The sequence below is a fragment of the Phascolarctos cinereus genome, unplaced genomic scaffold, assembly GCF_003287225.1.
Source record: "Phascolarctos cinereus isolate Bilbo 61053 unplaced genomic scaffold, phaCin_HiC Scaffold_8;HRSCAF=390, whole genome shotgun sequence".
In the NCBI taxonomy this organism is placed as follows: Eukaryota; Metazoa; Chordata; class Mammalia; order Diprotodontia; family Phascolarctidae; genus Phascolarctos; species Phascolarctos cinereus.
In genome coordinates this window covers 29,447,345-29,466,493 of record NW_027556291.1, presented here as the reverse complement: position 1 = coordinate 29,466,493, position 19,149 = coordinate 29,447,345, and the positions used below count along the sequence as shown (strand labels likewise).

The 19,149-nt window shown below is 48.4% G+C and overlaps 1 long non-coding RNA gene across 1 annotated transcript in view; it reads left to right on the top strand.

Annotated features, from left to right (window-relative positions):
- The window catches only part of LOC144454105 (uncharacterized), a 28,550-nt gene extending 14,587 nt beyond the window's left edge, over nucleotides 1-13,963 (top strand). The window contains exons 3-4 of the long non-coding RNA XR_002322140.2: nucleotides 806-919; nucleotides 8,192-13,963. This is a non-coding gene — a long non-coding RNA (uncharacterized LOC144454105). The remainder of the gene's footprint in view (nucleotides 1-805; nucleotides 920-8,191) is intronic.
- Nucleotides 13,964-19,149: the final 5,186 nt, after the last annotated feature.

Sequence of the window (19,149 nt, the reverse complement as noted above, 5' to 3'; positions counted from 1 at the left end):
GTTTGCTCAGGGTCACACAGGAAGCCAATCAATCAATTTATAAGCATTTATAAAGCATTTATAATGTGTCAGGCACTGTGTTTAAAGCTGGGTATATAGAGAAAAAGCAAAGGAATTTGCATTCCACTGAGGGAGAAAATATGTCCAAATGATAATATCCTAGATTACTGCAGAAGGAAGTAGATAACATGTCCCATGAGAGGGAGGCCACTGCCAGATGAGAGGAACAGGAAAGGTCTCCTGAAAGAGATGGCACTTGAGCTGAGATGCTGAGAATTAGAGACTGGGAGGGAGAGCCTTCCAGGCATGGGGAATAGCCAGTGCAAAGGCATGAAGATGAGAGATGGAATGTTTTGTGAGATGAATAGCAGGGAATCCTTCTTTCCCTGATTGCATGGTGTGTATGGAGGAAGAGATTGCCAGAAGACTGGAAAAGGAAGAAGGGGGCAGGTTATGAAGAGCTTTAAAAGCTAAACAAAAGACTCTATATGTAGCCCCACTCTGCACAGGAGCGATGTGGACATGTCTTCTCACATCCCTTCTCTGGGGCCATGTTTATTCTTTGTAATTTGGCAACTCTCTTGATTTCTCTGTGGTTGTTCTATGTGTTTACCTTGTTGTAGTCGTTGTGTATGTTGTTTTCTTGGCCCTTCATCAGTTTACGTAGATCTTTCCATGCTTCTCCGTATTCATCACTTTCATCATTAATTATAAAACAGTAACATTCTATCATATTCACGCATGACAACTTGTATATCTATTCCCCAGGCAATGGGTATGTACTTTTTGTTTTTGTTTTTTCTAGTTCTTTGCTACTACAGAAAGTGCTTCTATAAATACTTTGGAGCATGTGGATCCTTTCTTCTTATCAGTGACCTCCTTGGAGTATATGCTAGCAGTGGAATTTCTGGGTCAAAGGGTATGGACATTTTCATCACTTTATTTGCATAATTCCAACTTGTGAAAAGACACTTGGTTAAATGTTATCCCTTCTCTTGACTCAGCCCCAACTCGGGAGACTTGGAAGATGTTTGCCCTGCATGCTCCATTTTCTAAATGGGGCCAGTATCGCCATTTGCATGTGTACAGCTCAGTTATTCAAAAGAGGGAGGGGAGAAAAAATAGAGAGATTTTTGTCTTGATTTGGATGAAGGCATTGGGGATCAGGATGGCTTCCATACCAGTGCAGAAGATCTGAGTTCAAATCTGGCCTCAGACAGTTACTAGTGCTGAGACTCTGAGAAAGTTGCTTAACTTCTGTTTGCCTCAGTTTCTTCAACTGTAAAATGGGGATAATAACAATACTGCCTACCTTGTGAGGATAATGAGATAGTATTTGTAAAGCACCTAGTACAGTGTCTGGCACATAGTGGGGGTTATATAAATGTTCATTCTCTTACCCCTTCCCTTCCCTTTGTCTGTCTCCTTTTTTTTAACTGTAAAATGAGGATAATAATAGCACCTAACTCCCAGGATTGTTGAGAGGATCAAATGAGATAATATTTGTAAAGCACCAGTGCACGGCCTGGCACATAGTAGGTGCTATATAAATACTTGTTTCCTTCCTTGTTTCCTCTCCTCTCTCTCTGGCCTGCTACCACAGCCTGGCCCTCCCACTCACTGCCTGGGGGACCTTGGAAAGTCACTTAGCCTCACTGGGCTTTAGTTGCCTCATTTGTAAAACCAGGAGTCAGCCCCCCACAACCTCTCAAGTCCCTTCCAGCTCTCAGTGGATGCTCCTGTGATGCACTCCTCTTCCTGCAAGATGAAAATCCCAGCCCTGGAGCTGTCCTATCTCTGAGTGGTACTAGTAAAAAAAAAAAAACAAATGAAGCAAAGTCATCAGCAGAGAGGATGGGGGCAGGTAGGGAGTGGTGTGAGGGCCTGAGGAGAGAAGAAAGGGCTAGGAATTGTTGCTGAGGTGAGGAGGACAGGGAATCTACTAGGTAGGAGTAGAAAGATGGCTATGTGGTAATGATGGCCCAGTTGGGATTGGATACCATCTATTTATAGTAGAATCAGGCAGCATGGTTTTGAGATTTTCCCCAGCTCCATTCAGTAGCATGTGGGGACAGGGGAAGAGTAATTAAGGGTTGGGGTTTGGCAAGGCCTTATTAGAGATGGGCTGAGGGATGAGCAAGGGATTGAAGAGTAGATCAGAGGTTCAAAATGGGGGTGGAGATGGAGGGAAGAAGGCATATCCAGATGAAGGGTGATGTCCTGGGGAGGGAGAAGAGTATAGCTAGAGTAATGGTCAAGGACCTGGGTTAGCAATGAGAGATGGAGGGACTGGAGGCCAATGCCTGGACAAACAATGGCAGACACAGGGGCGGTGAGGAGGCCTAGGGAGAAGTGGGCAGGGAACAGCTTGTCATCAGCTTAAAGAAATTCACATTTACTTTTCAAGATTTGATCCCAGGTCCTCTGATTCCAAAAGCAGCCTGCTTCTCACTGTATTAGGCTGCCCAGCAGCTCTGCAAGAGCTTCAGCTCTGGACAGCTCCTGGCAGCTGCTCCTGTTTCCTGCACTGGAAACACTGGAGCTTTCAAAGTGATGGTCCCAGAACAGTCACACAGGCTTCCTTAGGCTAAAAGATGAGAAAGGGAGAGCCCTACCACGCCTAACCTGAGCTGTGGGTCCTCTACCTTTCCTTGATATTTAATTCACTTCACCAGGCTTTGGGGGTTATGAGACAAAAACAGAGCAACAACAAAACAAACATGAGTGTTTGCCTTCAAGGAGTCTGTATTCTATTAAGGGGAAAGAACCGGTTAAGTAAATATAAAGTAAGTGAGGGGAGGTAAGAAACCTTCGGAGGCTGAAGTCTCCACTTGGAGCTGGTGCCTGAGGGGAGCTATGGAAGGAGCTTGGGAATCCTAGGGGCAGAGTCCTAGCCCAGGAGTCAGGACCCCATGGCGCCAAACCTTTATTGGTTTGCCATGAGTCTGTGAGCCTGTCTACACCTGCCCAACTCAATAGCATAGTCCTTGGGGTGTAAGGGATCTCAGAGGTCCTCTAGTTCAACCTCCTCATTTAAGAGATCCTAGGCCCACAGAGTCATAGTGACTGGTCCAGGGTAACACAGGCTAGCAGAATGTAGGGCCAGGAGAGGACGGAGGTGATGCTCAGGTGAAGGGACCTGCCCAAGGCCACACAGGGCCTGGGGACTGAGAAAGGGCACAGAGCCCCAGTTAGCTTCAGAAAAGCATAGCTTATTAAGTTATTTCTGCCCATCTTGAGAAGCCTGGCACGGTGCTTGGTACATAAGTGTTTAATATATGCTAGTGGTCAGGGGGCTCCCTCAAGTGGGAAGGACAAGGCCCCAGCAGCTCCTCCTGCCCCCCCATCCCGTGACCCAGAGAAGTTATCCTGGGATCATGGCATTGAGCATTGGAAGGGCCCCTTAGGTAGTTTGAGGACCTGTGGGCCACCTCTCAGTGGTTTTCAGTGCACAAAGTACAATACATAGGATTACAAAGGAAACCAATGGCATTGGAACTGTGTCTGTGTCTCTCTAACTATAACAAGTTCATGGACCCTAGCTTAAGAACCCCTGATCAAGTCCAAATCCTTCATTTTACAGATGAAGAAACTGAGTCCCAGAGAGAGGAAGGGACTTGCTCAAGATCACCTAGACCCAGATAGCAAGTGGCAGAGCAGGTATTTGAACTCTGGTCCTATGATTCTAAACACAGCACTCTTATTTTATTTTTTTGCTTTTTAGTGAGGCAGTTGGGGTTAAGTGACTTGCCCAGGGTCACACAGCTAGTGTCATGTGTCTCAGGTCACATTTGAACTCAGGTCCTCCTGACTCCAAGGCTGGAGCTCTATCCACTGCTCCACCTAGCTGCCCCACAAACATAGCACTCTTTCTAAGGTTTTAGGTCTGGGCTCTCTCTGTACAGTTGGTACTGCGTGTTGGGCCCGGAGGATGTAAAGGAGGAAGGACCAGGGTTCCCCACAGGCTTCCTTTTGCAAACAGGCAGGAGGGGATGTGGGTGCTCCAGGCGTGCTTGTGTGTCTGTCTGTAAGTGTGGCCTGGGTTTGGCCACTTAGCACTCTGCTTCCACCTGCTGGCCATTGTTACGCACTGCAGTTCTCCTGGCCACATTTCAAGAGGCTTCCTGCTGTCCCTTCCGGGAACACACAGCCCAGTCTTCTCTTGCTTTCTCCTTCCTTCCCTCCCCTTCCTCCCTCCCTGCCTCCCAGTTATCAAGTTAGAGGTAGAAGTCTCAGTGCCAGCTGTGCCACCAGGGCACACAGAAGGTGTAGCCTCATCCAGCACCATCACCTCATTTGACAGAGGAAGACACTAAGGACCATAGAGGAGATGTAACCTGCACAACTGACCTGTGAATGTAAGGTCACCTAACTCCAGTTAGTAGACAGCCCCGGATTGTGCTCACACTGGGGATCTCTAAGGGCCCAGTCACTCTGGATCCCCTGGCAAGGCCGAGTTAGAGGCCTGCACAGAGGAGGAAATGGCAGAGAGCCATTGTAACATACCTCCGTGGCACCCACAGGTCTCTTAGTCACATTCTTCAGCAGGAGGAAAGGTGTCAAGGACTTACATTCTTTGGAAGTATATCATGTATTATGGACTGTACAGAGGCTTTCTGTGTCAGGACTTGTGAATTGACAATTCACTTATGAAATGGGGGCAGTCACGTCCAGTTTTTTGGGTACTCTCTGGGAAAGACCATGATTGGCAGCAGGACATGGGGCAGCAGTTGCACTTTAGTAATCACAGAGGGCATGGGTGGGGGAAAGCTCATAAAGGCAGAGACAAGCAGCGAAAGAGGTACAGAGGCAGACGGTGCAGCTCTGGATAGGGAATGGGATGGTGAAGGAAGGGAGAGAGGTAGAAAGCCTCAGTCATGGGACCATGGATTAGAACTGGCAGCATGGACCCCATGGAGATGGAGGAGGGCTGAGGGCAGAGGCTGGAGGTCTCCTTTTTATAGGGTTTTTTTTTGTTGAAACAGCTTAACTCTTATCTGTGTCATCTTGGGCTTAGATCATTAATATCCAAATCATCTCAAAGTTATAGGTAAAACTTCAAAGCTCCATCCCAAAGTTTCAGCACCTTTTTGATGTGCTGCTGGTCTGGAATTGGTCTGGAATTTCCATCTCATAGGACTGAAAGGCCCTGCCAGCAGCACCTGTTACTAGGATGTGAATCTTGGTTACTGTATTTCACAGTTGATAAATTATACTCCTTTTATCTTTGGGACAGTTTGTAAGGGACTTCCAGGTTCCCCTTTGCAATCTGATTTCCTGCTGTTGCTACTTTATACTGGCTACTTATAAACTTACTGTATAGACTAGAAAGGGGTGGAGAGTGGTCAGGGGGACAGAACAAGATACAATTTGAACACAACTCATCTCATCCTGACTTTCCCAGCCCAAAGAGCTCCATGAGAATTCGGCCATGTTGTTACCAATTAGGGCTGTGCAGAGGTCCTTAGGCATTAAAGCTGCCTTCATTCTCATCACATTCTCCAGGATTTAATACCTTTGTTGTCCCTGTCCTAGAGTTACTATATCTCCACTGGGCCAGAGCCATTGGGAAAAGCAGGCCTGAGATTGATCTGGGGCAGACAGTTGAGGCTTTGCTTTAGGTGTCCATAGGAGGGGATTTAATGGGGGTGGGGAAGAGAGGCAGAAGAGAGGAAGGAGGAGTATGGTCCTTGGCCTTGGCATTATGAGAGAAGGGAGAATCATGCACTAGCATGCCTTTTTTTTTTTTGCTTTTTGATGAGGCACTTGGGGTTAAGTGACTTGCCCAGGGTTACACAGCTAGTAAGTTGTCTGAGGCTGGATTTGAACTCAGGTCCTCCTGACTCCAAGGCCAGAGCCCTATCCACTGTGCCACCTAGATGCCCCAGCATGTCTTTTTATTGAGCATAAATGGCCCAGATGAGAAGGGAATCTTGGATCCAGTGAAACGCTAGAAACACAAAACTCTGGGACATCAAATTCCTTGAAGGCAAGAAGTTTTATTTTTGTTGCCTCCCTGTATCACCAAAGCGACTCTGAGCAGACCCCCACAAGGTGGTGTTCCACAAGGTCAGGGCCATTATGGTGTCAATGGGAGTGGAGAGAAGGGGACAAATGTGAGAGACTTGCCATTAGAGGTGGTAAGAGTTGGAAGCCTGAGGACAAAGGTGAGGGAGAGGGAAGATCAACTGACACAGGAACATCTGGATAAGGTCAGGCTAGGAAAGAACATCGTAGGTTTGTTTTGGACAAGATGGTTTTGTGATGCCTCTGGGCTATCTAAGTGGAGATAGGTGGACAGCAGGCATTGGTAAGGCAGTGCATGACTGGAGAGTGGGAGAGAGACCAGGGCTGATGGAGAGATGTGGGCATCACCTATTCATAGGAGCTCTTGATGTGAGCTGTAAAACTTATCAATCAATGTAAACCATTCCCCAACCATCACCTTGATACCATTTACCTGTTGAAAGTTTGTTGTAAGTTGGGTGCTCACCTTGGAACACATTTTCGCACAGAAGCCTAAGCTGGTGGTTGAGTTCCCACATGGGAGTGGGGTCAGTGGCAGGAGCAGCCAAGGCCTGTGGCCCTGAACTGTCCACAGAGCAGGGTGTGATGTTGGCCCAACTGGAGGCAAAGGGCCAAAAGCAGGGCCATACAAAGTCACAGTTTGTTTGGCAGGGACCGGACCAGAGGCAGGAGGTATGCCCAGGAGCCAGCAGTCTGAGTGCATTGCAGGGACATTGGGAAGTAGTAGTAATAATAATAATAATAATAATAATAATAATAACAATAACTGACATTTCCATATTGCTTTGTGAAGCCCTTTGATCCTCCCAACATCTTCCCTGTGAAGTAGATGCTATTATTATCCCTGTTTTAAGATGAGGAAACTGAGTGGTTAAGTAACTTGGCCAGAGTCATCCAACTAGTAAGGATTGTGAGGCAGGATTTGAACTCAGGTCTTGACTCTGAGTCCTCTGTTCTAGTCACTGTACCACTCAGCTGTCTGTGTGGTGTAAGGACAAATGTGGTCTAAGACAGCAGCACTTAGATTAAAATGAAATTGGGCAATGTGTAACAAAATACATGTGTAACACAGCACAGATAATGTTAATTTGAGGTTTTCTAAGTCAATCTATAGCCCACAGTGATCTGTCTCTAGTTGAGTCTGACACCACTGGTCTAAGATCAGCCAAGAATCACAGTCCCCTGAGTATCCAAATGGATTCAGCCTTGTCTACATGCTCTGTCCCCCATTTGATTTGTTCAGGGTTATGACAGAACGAGCTGTAGCTGGAAGGGACCTCAGAGCCCATCTACTCTTACCCTCCTGTTTTACAGATAAGCAGACTGATCCTCAGGGATGAAGGGAGACTTGCCTAGGGTCATACAGGAGGCCAATCAATCAATGAACCCACAAGCATTTTTAGAACTTTTACAATGTGCCAGCTACCATGCTACAAGCTGAGGATACAAAGAAAAAACAAAACCAATCCCTGCCCTCGAGGAGCTGACATTCTAATGGCAGAGGGGAAAAAATGTATAAATCAGAAAATAGAGGATAAATACACAGGGAAGTAGCTGATAGGATGTCCCTACCAGATAGGAAGACCAGGAAAGGCTTTTTGGAAGAGGGAGCAGTTGAGCGAGTGCTAAAGGAAGCAGAGATTCTAAGAATCAGAGGTTGGGAGGGAGAGTTTTCCAGGCATGAGGAACAGCCAGTGCAAAGGCCTGGACATGGGAGATGGAAATGTGTGAAAAACAATAAGCAGAAGACTGGAAATAGGGAAGGACTAGGTTGTCTTTAAAAGAGCTTTAAATGTCAAGTGAAGTGCCTCTGGCCCTGATGAAAGTGAGCTCAGAATTAAAGTGATAGTGTATTATCTCCTAGCTCTGCTCATGTCACTCTGCAGCAGATCCCCGCAGTCTTCTTCACATTCCATCACCTTCAGGCACCTTCCCCAGCCCACGGGCAGCTGCTTGTTCCAGTTCTTTGCTATAACCCAAAGTAGCTGTTGTAAATGTGTTAGTGTATATAAGGCCTTTCTGCTTATCTTTGGCCCCTGAGGGTACATGCCCAGTACTGGAAATCTCTGGGCCCAGGGTATGGTCATTTGAGTCCCTTTATTTGCATCATTGCACACTGTGAAGGGACACTTTGGTGAATGTCATCTCTTTTCTTGACTTTTAGGTGCAGAGAGAGCAAGGCACTTGCCCAAGGTCACACAGGTAGTGTCAGTGCTGGGATTTGAACTCAGAGCCTTTGACTGTAAATACTGCGCTCTTTCCAGGCTTTAGGTGTGGGCTCTGCCTGGTGTGGCCGCTGCTGTGTGCTGGGGCCTGGAGGACACGGGGGAAGCAGAGACAGGATGAGTTTGCCTTTGAACGAGGGCTTCAGGGAACTCCGTGCTTTTGTGGGCGCCCATGTTTGTTACGCTTGCGTGCGTGCCGTGCGTGCTACGCTTATGTGCGTACCATGTGTGCTATGCTTGTGTGCGTGTGCGCGCGCCTGCGCGTGCGCTTGCGCTTGCGCGGACTCAGCCCAGGTCTGGCAGTTTTTGCCCTCTGCTGCCACCTGCTGGCCATTACGTTGAAACACACTTCTGACTGTTCTTGGAGGCCTCCTACTTAACTGCCCCATCCAGTTCCTCCCTGACCTTCCTCTCTCCTCTCCTCTTCTTCCTCTTTTCTTGGAGATAAATGAGGAGAGGAAGTTGTAGTTTCTCCATGCCTGTCTCCTTATCCCAGCAGGCTGTTTCAGTGATGGCAGCCAGAAAAGCCCAGAAGGCCAGAGCTGGTACCAGTTCTGCCTATGGGAAGAAACTGAGGGTTTGAGAGGCCTGGGGACGTGCCCAGTCTGCAGAAGGTGCTGGTGGCAGAGTCAGGCCCCGATTCTCTGTTCTCTGCTCTCCATGCACTTGAAGGCCCAGAGAGGCTCAAGCCTGCCTCTGGGAATAGAGGTAGGGCAGTGGAAAGGGCCACCATCACAAGTGCTCAGCTAGAGTCCTCATCCTGACCCTGAGTAGCCCCCCTGGGCACAGCAGGCCACCCCCATGGGCCTTGGTTTCCCCTTCTGTCAACCTGGACCATCATTCTTGCTCACTACCACGGGGGTTGTAGGGAAAGCAGGTTGGCTGTCAGGACCGAGAGCACTGGGTTTGGAAGCAGTAGAGCTGGGTTCTGAAGTCATTCTTGGCTACTTTGACCCACATGATCTGAGGCGATTCCTTCCCATATGTGGGCCACTCTTTCTTTTTCTGTATTTTGATGCAGTTCACTGGAGTGCGTGGAGAGAAATGCACTCAGAGTCCTGGACCATGGCACTGAGAAAAGTTAGTGTGGCATCACAAAGTTTGAGCTGGTTATCTGAATCCCTTGGAAATCAGAGAATTCAGAAGATCCCAGCTGGGAGAGAACTTCTACCTTATCTTGTCTCATTCTCTCATTTTATTTATTTATTTTTATTTTTAGGCAATTAGGGTTAAGTGACTTGCCCAGGGTCACACAGCTAGTAAGTGTCAAGTGATTGGTCTGAGGCTGGATTTGAACTCAGGTCCTCCTGACTTCAGGGCTGGTGCTCTATCCACTGTGCCACCTAGCTGCCCCCTCCATTGTCTCATTTTACATAGGAGGATGCTGAGGCCTGGAGAGGGGGGCAGTAGCCTGCTCTTGGTCACACACTTTCGAACTTGAATTACTGACCTGTGAGCCTAGGTCTCCTTATTCCACCCTGTTGACTACACAGTACTCCAGCCTGGGGTCTTCTCATCACTGGGCATCAGTTTCTTAATCTGAAAAATGACAAGTGTTGAGCTGCATAATCTCCCAGTGGCCTTCTCACTGTGGAATCCTGGCAGTGCCAGGACAGAGTCCTGCCCTGTCAAGGAGAGGCAAAAATTGGCAAAATGGTTCAAGACAGCTTTATGGCACTCAAAGGTCTCTTAAGGAAGGCTCCCCAATGGAATACAAAGTGTCAAGGCCCCATATCTTTTGGAAGACAAACACGTAAACCCAAGTACATCATGTATTACGGACCATACAGAATCTTTCCTTGTTAGGGCCCATCTCATCTTGGCTTTCAAATCACTAAGGGTTCCAGAATATTCCTTTCCTTAGTTACCAGTTAAGTTGGTTCAGAACTTATTTCTTAGCCATTCAAACCACTTTCCTCTCCTGACATGTCCCAGGATTCAACCCCTTTGTTTTCCTTCTCCCACAACACCCCACAGATTTGATGTAACGTTTGATTAAATGGCGTGAGGCCCTCCTAGGATGAGTTAGAGTGCTTTCTCGATGCTCACAGCCATGTGCAGCATAGAAGTGTATGGACAGCTGAGTAGCCATTCAGTCAGAAATGGAGCTGAATGTGGCCTTCCTGGCCCTCCCTGGCCCACGGGGTAGCCTGCTACATGTCGGGATATGCCTTCTGTTTGAAATTCACATGGAGTTTTCACACAAAGGGCCTGCCTTGGCAGCTGTCACTTCACCATTGGGACTATGCGATCAGGAGCCATGGACCAGTAGCAAAAGTGGAGTTTCTAAAAATTAATCAGGAAGGCCTACTCGGGATAAGAAAGGTGGAATTACAATTATACTGCATCAGCAAACTTGCTGGAGCATTTCAGCATGTAGTCCTAACTAGAGCTGGGTATAGTGGGGCCATAGGCTCCTCTGATTATTCACTCGGTTGATACTTTTCCACTGGGCCAGAGCCAGTGGGGGAGGTAAACCTGAGACACAAGTACGGGCAGTAGCTTGGGGCTTTGCCTGTGGTATCCACAGGAGGGTATTTAATGGGGGGGGGAGGCACAAGAGAAGGAGGAGGAGTGAGGTCCTCTGGCCTTGGCATCGTGAAAGAAGGGAGACTCATGCATTGCCACGTCTTCCAATCGGGCACAAGTGGCCCAGTTGCCAACTGTATGTTAGATCCAATGAAATATCAGAAACAAAGAAGTCTAAGACATGGCGCTTCTCGAGGGCCAGCAGGCTCCTTTTGGTTATTTTGCCTCTCTAGTGCCCAGCACAGGGAATAGCCTGTAAGAGGGCTTTAATGCATTTTGGGTGAATGCAAAGTACTTCATTCTATTCATTTGACAGATGAGAAAACTAAGGACAAGTGACTTACCAAAGTTCATAAGGCAAGTTCATCCAGGAGTTGGGCCACATTCCCTGTTGACTCCTTTATTTCCATTAAAGTACCAAGGGGCAAAGGGGGAAAATGCAGGCTAGCCTGGAGAAGGGGGAATGGATGGCCAAAGAGGGGAAAGGGTCATACAGGCAGGAAAGCACCCAGGACCTGAGGGGTGACTCTCCCACCTAAGAAGAGTCATAGAGGTTGTAAGCAGGAAAGGTTGGTGGGGAAAGCTGTAAGACCGTGCGCCCCACCCCCCCAGGTGGCATGGAAGTCCTGGGGCTGAGATGACTCACAAGGGTCAGGTAATAAGGCCTAAGGGCCTAATTCTTGATGCAGTCATGTCTGGAGAAGAGAGAGATTGTACAGGAGCCTCCCTTTTCTCATCATCCCAGTGCCAATGATCCTCCTCCTGCTCTCTTTTGGGGCCCTCTCTCCCCCTCCCAATATCATCAGAGGGCCTTGGGCCTGGACAGCACACAGTATGAGGCCAGAGACCATTGCAGAGAAGAAGCCCCCATCCATGTGGGTGCCTGAGGCAAAGCCCCAGCCTTCCACACCCAGTTCTGTCTCAGGCCTGTCTGCCCCAATAGCTCTGGCCCAATGGAAATATATTAATTGTGGTAGAAGGAAAACAAAGGAGTTAAATTCTAGGCTTTATCAGGAGAGGAAAGTGGTTTTAATGGCTGAGAAGTGAGCCCTACACAGTCATAACTGGTAACTACGTGAAGGAATGTTCTGAAGCCAAGACGGGTCCTAAGAAGGAACGGTTCTGTATAGTCTATAATACACACCGTACTTGGGTTCCCATGTTTGTCTTCCAAAGGATATAGGTCCTTGACACCTTTCGTCCTGTCATAGAACCTTGATTAAGAGACCTGTGGGTATGATGGGAACTGACTTGCAGAGTCTCTCTCTCTCTCTCTTTCTCTTTTAACTTTGGCTATCATGCACTGGGCAGAACTCTCTCCTGGCATTGCCAGTATATTGGAATGGGAAGGACCCATAGAGATCACACAAGCTAATCCCCACTGTTTTTCAGATGAAGAAACTGAGGCCCAGAAGGGAGAAGGCCCTAGGCCATACTGAGCAGTCAGTAGAACTTGGAGTAAGGAGCCCTGTGTTCACGAGTCAGCTCTGCATGTTCTGACCTGTGTGACCATGGGCAGGTCTCCTCTGGGCCTCTGGGCCTATACAAGGAGGGGGTCAGACTAGATGAGGTGGAATCTCCCTCCTAGCTTTGATTTTCGGTGTTCCCTGACTGCACTGGGCTGGCTAGTGGCAGAGCTAGAATAAGCAAGGAGGCAGGCAGCTCCTGTCCATCGTGAGCAGAAGGCCTGGTCTTCCATCTCCCTGTTGATTCTGTGGGCCTCATGGAGAAAGAAAAGGGAGAGAGAGCAGAGGAAGGGGAGGGGCAGGGAGGGAGGAGATGCTGCAGTGGGGCGAGAAGACCAGCAGAGGGCAGCAGAGGAACACACTTGTGTGACTGCTCTGACCCCACCCGTTTGAGGTTTCAGGCCCCCCCCCCTTGATTTTGTTCGCTGGGTGACTCATACCCGAGGCTTCCATGCTTCATCCCTACCTTTCAGCTACCTCAGTGACCTTCATCATCCCTAGAACCTTTTCTACCTGTGTGGCTCTAATTCAGGGGTAGTCAAAGCACAGCTGAGGGCCAAGGCCGGCCTGTTGCCTAATTTGCGAGAGGCCAGTGAGCTAAAAATGGCTTTTACATTTTAAAAGAAAGTTTCTTTCAGTCTAGCCTGATGTACAGAAAGAGACAGCAGCTGGATCTGGCCCTCAGCACTAGTCTGCCCACCCTCTGGGTCACCTCAGCACTGAGGCTCCAGGGCTTGTCTTCCCTCCCTAGGCCTTACTGACTCTTCTGCAAAGTCAGCCATCTCAAGCCTGAGGTTCAGTGCTCCTCTTCTCACCCAGGCCTTTGAACCTTTGTAAATCTAGTGGGTCACCTTGAACCTGAGGAGTCAGTCCTCCGTCCATCTTAAGGCCTTTTTACATGTATGGCTCTCATTGGTCACCTCAGTATCCTATTCAGAGGAGTAGGGTCTCTTTCCTTCTCTGAGAAGGAGAGGAATCCTGCACTAATGAAATCACAGGTCCAATCTGAAATTCCAAAAAATAATGTCTGGGGAGCACAATGGAATACTGGAAGAGTCAGAGCACCTGTATTCAAGTTTGGCCTTGGCCCCTACACTGTAACCTGGGTGATCTTAAGCAGTCTTTCACCTCTGTGGGCCTCAATTTCCTCATCTGCAAAATGACAGAGGATCTCTAAGGTCCCTTCCACCTCTGACCCTATTACCTATAGACTCAGATGAGCAGGCAGCCAACAACATAGATGGGGTGCTTCTGCTCACCAGGGGCCAAGTGGAAACACAGCCAGTGGCAGGGAGGGCAGGAGCCCCTGGGCCCAAGCTTCCCTCACTGGCCAACACAAGTTATAACCTTCCTTGTGGAAGAGCCACAGCTGCTTCTTGGGGGGGGGAGGCTAGAGACAGCTTCCAGGGGTCCCTTCCTCTTTTTTCTCCTTCCCTCCCTTCTGCTGAACCCTCCTGCTCAGCCCTTGGCACTGCCATCAGAACTTGTCCCAGCCAGCTGCTGATCTGAGTGAAGCAAATGACAAGGAAGTTGGACCCTCCGAGAGGGACACTTGAATCCCCAAAGAGGACCTTGTGAATCCAAGCGACACTCCAATTGGAGGGTTTTTTTAAAGCTTCTTTTCGATCATAGGCCTCTTGGGCAGCCTAAGATCTTATATCAGCATTTCGAGGGGAAAAAAGGTTAATGAAAATAAAGATGTAATTTTTTCCCCCATCCAAGTTCACAGATCCTCTGAAATCTATCCATGGACCCCATGTTAAGAACCCCAATACTCCAAAATGAGGCCCCATTGTGTTAGAGTACTTCATAAGCCTTCAAGTATGACATTCAGGCAGTTCTTCTTGAAACTGAGAGCGGGAATCTGAGAGTGAGGCAGTGGGCCCCCCAGATACTACCACATTAGCTTGCTCTTGAGCATCTGATGGCTTGTCATTGTTTTCCAGGTATTTCATGTCTCAGTCTTGTTTCCCCAACTAGCTTATGAGCTCTGTGAGGGCACGGGCCTCACTCTCTACTTCCTTTGTACAAGAATTTATTAGCTCCATTGTACAGATGAGGAAACTGAGGCTCCAGAAAATGAAAATTTGTGCCCAAGGTCTCATGGCTAGGAGTAATGGAGTCGGGAACTACACCTTGGTCATTGGTTGCTGGTTTTTCTACTCTACACTAGCCCAGAGCGTGCATAAATAAGGTGATGGAACCACAGATTGAGAGTGGGAAGAGACCTCAGAGGTCCTTGGATCTAACCCCTCATTTTCCAGAGCAAGAAACGGAGGTCCAAAAATTCAAATGACTTATACAGGGTTACAGGTTACAGTCAATGGCTGAGCCAGGATTTGAACCCAGATCCTTTGACTCCAAATCTAGGTTTCAGTGATTGCTTATTGAATGAACAAGTGAATGAGTGAATGAGTGAATGGTCCCTGTCATCAAGGAACTTTTAGCCCATACTGATAGACTTACTCTTTGGATGCTTGCAAAGGCATAGGGGCCAAAGACTTGGTGTTTCTCAATAGCGTCAAGGGTCTGGTTGTGGTTGAAATGAGCAGTGAGTATTGATTGGGTGCCCTCCCCTCTGCTGTCCAAATTAGTGATGTCTGCATGCTCAAAGTCTCCAGGGAAATGCCCTCATCTCACTGGTTGGGAACAGGGCATTATGAAGGAGATGGAGATATTTTGAGCCCTTAGTGACCAATTTTCTTTTTTTTTTTCTTGTCCTTAGGATAAATTAATATTTTATTTTTCCCCAATTACAAGTAAAAACAGTTTTTTAACATTCATTTAAAAATTTTTGTGTTCCAAATTCTCTCCCTCTTCTCCCTCCTCCCTGAGATGGTATGCAATGTCATATAGGTTATTCATGTGCAATCATGCACAACATATTTCCATATTAGGCATCTTTTAAAAGAAAACAGAGACCAAAAAAACTCCACAAAAAATAAGGTGAAAAATAGTATGCTTCAGTCTGCATCCAGACTCCATCAGTTCTTTCTCTGAATGCGGATAGCATTTTTCATCATGAGTCCTTTGGAATTGTCATGGATCATTGCATTGCTGAGAAGGGCTAAGTCTATCAGAGTTAGCCATTGCACAATGTGGCTGTTACCATGTACGATGTTCTCCTGGTTCTGCTCACTTCACTCAGCATCAGTCCATGTAAGTCTTTCCAGGTTTTTCTGAAGTCCGCCTGCTCATCATTTCTCACAGTACAAGTCTTCCATCATAATCATACACCACAACTTGTTCAGCCATTCTGCAATTGATGGGCGTCTTCTTTGAGTGGCAGATTTTTTTTTTTGCTTTTTTGGTGAGGCAGTAAGCGTTAAGTGACTTGCCCAGGGTCACACAGTTAGTAAGTGTCAAGTGTCTGAGGTCAATTTGAACTTAGGTCCTCCTGACTCCAAGGCCAGAGCTCTATCTACTGTGCCAACTAGCTGCCTCAAGTGGCAGGTTTTTAAAGTGGAATATCTTTCTAATAAAAGGGAATCCAGGGGTTTCTGAAGCTAAGTTGAAGACTTAGCTCAATGGGGCTCTGCCTCAGCTCTCCAAGCAGTCCCCTTGGGGTGTCCACGGTGCCCCAAAAGGTTTCACTCCTACTCAAGAGGGGCAGCAATTTTCTTCCAAATAGGAATGCTCAGCTTGGGGTTTTCTTCATGGCTTTCTTCAGGCATGGGAATATGCTCTGTCCCAGCTGCCTTCCGTGTTGCTGGTGTCTAGGTCCAGTGTCAGAACAGGAAGGGATCCATTTTGCTGGGAGAACAAATTTCTTAGGAGGAAAGGGGAGTTCATGCTACAACTTTCTGGTTGAATCTTTTTCTTTTTTTTGCTTTTAGGCAATTGGGGTTAAGTGACTTGCCCAGAGTCATACAGCTAGTAAGTGTTAAGTGTTTGGTGTGATGCCGGATTTGAACTCAGGTCCTCCTGACTTCAGGGATGGTGCTCTATCCACTGCACCACCTAGCTGCCCCCTGGTTGAATCATTTCTAAAACTGAAGTATAGGGCCCCAGCTTATAGATATACAACTGGAAGAGACTATGGAAGCCATCTCATCTACCCCTCTCTGCCTGAGGAGACCCATGGGACCCAGGGAAGTAGGAAGGTCGGAAGTCATGTGACACAGCCAAGCAGAGGCTGAACCCTGAACCAGAGAGGGGCAAGATTACATTACAGATAAGAGGGGGACCGGACCGCATTGTAATTTAGAGGTTAATACGGGCATTTCATTGAAGGAATTGGGGCTTTTTGGCCTAGATAGAACAGAGACCAGCCAGCAGGCTATTGTGATAGCCTTAGCCATATTGCCAGAGCCTGCACTGGGGTGATGACAGTGTCAGAGGAAAGAAGGAGCTGTATTTGAGAGATGTTATGTAGGTCAAAATAACAGACTGGATGCTAGAGAGGAGCAGAAGATGACACCCAGGTCGTGAGCCAGGAGATCAGAGAGGGTGGTGGTGGCTTCTGCAGAGAGAGGGATGTTCAGAAGAGGGGAGCATTTATCGGGAAAGATGAGTCTAGTTGTAGACATGTTGAGGTTGAGATGCTTATAAGACATTCAGAGGGCCAAGTGACACAAGGCTGGAGCTCAAGAGAGAGGTTAGGGCTGGATATAGAGATCTGAGAGCTACCTGCATAGAGATGATCACTGAATCCTGGGGTTGAGGAGCTCACCAAGCAAAATTATACAGAGGGAGAAGAGAAGAGGGCCCAGGACAGAGCTCTGGGGGATGCTCCTACTTAGTGGGTATGGCCCAGATGAAGAACCAGCAAAGGAGACTGAGAAGGAGTCATCAAACAGGTAGAAGGAGACTCAGCAGAAAGCGGAGTTGCAAAGACCTCCAAAGCAGAGAGGTATGGAGGAGAAGAGGATGTTGAATAGCACCAAAGGCTTTGGAGAAGTCTAGGAGTACAGGGTTGAATGAAGGCCATTAGAATTGAGAGGGAAGAAATCATTGGAGACGTGGATCACTGGGGACAGTTGCAGAGGCTTTAGAAGAAAGTGAGAGGAGGGGAAATGGAGGCACTGACTGCAGAAACCTTTCTCTGGGAGGACAATCAAGAAGGGGACGAGAGACACAGGATGATGCCTGACCAGAGCTTTTTCAGGCCGTCACTGGCGGCTTCACAGTTAGGTACCCCATCAGTCTGGGCCTAGAGAGTTTCCTTTAATGGGCTATTACCCCATGGTTTTAGTTCTGATTTTGTATATTCCCTTGTCCTTTGTAAATCACTCCCAGGAAACTCGCATCTTGTGGTCTGGAGTGTGTGGAGACACAGGGGAAAGAGGAAAGTAGGACCTGGACATGTGCGCCAAGAGAAGGGGGGACCTTGGAGTTAGGGATAGGGTGCAGTGCATCTCTGACCTGAAGCTGCCAAGGAGGCTCAGGGCCCAGGAAGGTTAGGAACCTTAGCGCCAGTGGCTTTGCAGGGATCAGGGCAACCCCAGAAAGCAATGCAAGGGGACAGTGTTTCTGGGGCCTGACACAAAGGTCCTCTTGGGTCACCCTGGGAAGTTACCTCCTGAAGTAGGGCTTCCGAGTCACTGTGACAGGGGTATGGGGGATAGATTCGGGATGTCTGTTCTACATAAGAACACCAAGGGCTATGCTTTAGTGCCCAAGGTCACACAGCTCATGAATGGCAGAGGCGAGATTCAGTCCCAGGTACTCTAGCTTCCCATCCAGCCCTCCTCCCATGGCACCACTCCAGGAAACTTCAAGTGAAGGGAGCAGAAAGGACAAAGGCCAAGATCCCCTCTGACTCTGAGATTCCATGAAAATCAAATTCTGTAGCTTGAGGGACAGGGCCGAATGGGCAGAGGGCCCATTGTACTTTATAGTGTGTTCTATACTGCTGAGTAGGAGCCAAATGCCTGCCCCTTCCCTTCCTTCCCCCCATCCCCTTCAACTCTTCCGAGAGGCAGTGGGGTGGTGTAGTGAATGGTGCAACGGGCCTGGCGTCATGAAGACCTGAGACCATATTCAGACCCAGACACTAGCTGTGTGATCCTGGCCAAGTTACTTAATTTCTTTGCCTCAGTTTCCCCAACTGTAAAATGAAAAGAATAATAGCACCTACTTCATACAGTTGTGAGGATTAACTGAGATATTTGTAACATGCTGAGCACACTGCCAGGCACATAGTAGGCCCTCATTCAATACTTGTTTTCTTCCTTCCTCCTTCTCCTGACCTTCTGAGGGACTAGATAGGATAGAGAAGAAATGAGGAGGAGGGGAACTCTTCCCCATTTCTCTGGGATGTTTCCACTCCCCTCCTGCCCACTACCCCCAAACCTCAATGAGAGGTTGTAGAATTAAAAAGGAGCAAAAGGCTTCCTTGCAGCAACAAGCCTGGAATTAGCAGGCCTATTTGGCTGTGGAATAATGAGCACCAGGGAAGTCTGGAAGCCCCCTGGATTCAGAGGTTTCAGGCCAGACAGCTCAGTGAACAGTCCTGTGGGAGCCTGCAGGAGGGACGGGGGCTGCGTGACCTCTGGACGCTCCCACCACCCCATCTGGATGGGCTGCAGTGACCCACGGGCGTCCCCAGCCTGGGGCCCAGGACTCTATTAGCTGATGCTTTGGCCCCATGAACTAGCTCGCCAGAGGCAGGGATGGCTGCTGCCTGGATGACATTGTGATCCCATCCAGGCACCGTGCCTGCCAGGCCGGCTAGCCGAGGAGCCGCCTGACAAGAGAGAGAGACCTCAGCAGTGGCCTTGGCCTCTCCTGGCACCCTTCGACCACCCGCTGTAAGGAGCTCTCCCGTCCCCCTCCCAAACAGCCGTTTCCAGCTCCCCTCCAGCCCTGGGCAGCTCTTTGCTGGGTGGATGGTGTATCCTAATCAAGCCAAGCCTGGAGCCCCTGCTGGCTCCTGCCGTGGTCCACAATCTCCTTTCACT